Source organism: Cyprinodon variegatus, unplaced genomic scaffold (assembly GCF_000732505.1).
Source record: "Cyprinodon variegatus isolate N-32 unplaced genomic scaffold, C_variegatus-1.0 Scaffold36, whole genome shotgun sequence".
Lineage (NCBI taxonomy): Eukaryota > Metazoa > Chordata > Actinopteri > Cyprinodontiformes > Cyprinodontidae > Cyprinodon > Cyprinodon variegatus.
The window spans coordinates 1,450,924-1,452,511 of record NW_015150489.1 but is presented as its reverse complement, the minus strand read 5'-3'; positions in this window follow the sequence as shown (position 1 = coordinate 1,452,511).

Below are 1,588 nucleotides of genomic sequence, written 5' to 3'. Positions count from 1 at the left end.
AGGTTATGTATTTCAACCTAAAAATATTTTTCCTGCTTACTTTAAAATTCCTGTTATTACAAACATGTTTGCCTTATGAATGCATTCTTATAATGTCACTGTTTTCTCTTTTTTTCTGTCTTTTTTTCCAAGCAAAACAAGGGAAGACATTTAATGCCATTTTTTTTCATTTGCACTTACGGAAATCAGGTTAGGTTTATCTAACCCGTTTTTATAGGGGATCTTTTGTTTATCTGTTATTTTATGCCTTATATTATTTCATATAATTTCATTTTCTTTTTTACAAGAGCTAAAAATATATATACATTTTTTTGCAAAATAGAGAATCCACATCCTAAAATGGTTCAGCTGGATTTTACAGCTTCCATCTCTTCCACATACATATATATGCTCCTTGGCAAGGCAATGAACCATATGTTTGCTATCAATCTGCTTATAATTGAATGAATGGGAACCATTGTCCAGAAAAATCTAAACCATTTCACTTTATTACACATAACTTAATTTCTGGACATCTATGGTTGCATATCTTTATATGTGCAGATTGCATGGATAGTTACTGACATCTAGTGAAAATGTCATGCCAATAGCACCTCCAGAAATACAGTAGATTTACTGAGAAAATTGTGGCATGTTCAATAGGTATACACTGTATTTAAATATTTAAATCTAATAAAAAGAAATAATTGAGGCAAGCTGATTGACGATTTCTCACCTTCTAATAAAATAAAAATACATTACAGTTCAGAATCTCCAGCTGACACTTGCAAACATTAAGCCAGAGGTCCTCCATCCCTTCAAGCTTTATTTTGGTTGAGGCCATGAACTACTGCCAGGTTGATCAGATACTGCTGCCATAACTGTTACAAGAAATATCAGTCAGCTTTGATGAAAAAAATGTCTTAGTTAACAAGAAATTGAGATCCAGTGTTTCTCATACAAGCCAGCATTTTGTTAAATACCTTGCAAGGAAGGACAGATCCAGTGTTGCCAATATTTGTGCCTGTTCTGAATCTTTTTTTGTTTCCATATAGGTTTAAAAGCAACTTACACACAGTTAGATGAAACAGTTTAACAGTAAAATGTTGAAAGAACCTTGAGAGGATGGAGTCCATTGTGATGGGAAATATTTAAAACAACCCCTCTCAGCCAGACACTGTGTAGCCTTACAGGTGTGAGATGGCCTGAGCGAATACTTTAATAAAATAAAAGACAATGAGCACTCACATGAAAATATAATGAAGGAATTTGATAGGAAATGGATTCTCCCAATAACAACTATTTTGATACTTATGGACTCATGATAACGTTTAAGAAAATAGTAGTTTAAAGGTCACTGAGTCATTGTGGCCGCTTAACTAATGTTCAGTTTACTTCTATTCAGTTTATTTCTATAGCGCAAATTCACAACACGTCATCTCAAGACACTTTACAGTTCACCAGATCATACAGTCAAATTGATTCAAAGTTTTCAATCGAAGGAAAACCAGTTGAATGCATCGATTCATTGACTCGAATTCAATCCCTCACGCTAAGCATGCTTGTCGGCACTGTGTAGAGGAAAAGCTCCCTTGTAACAGGTAGAAAC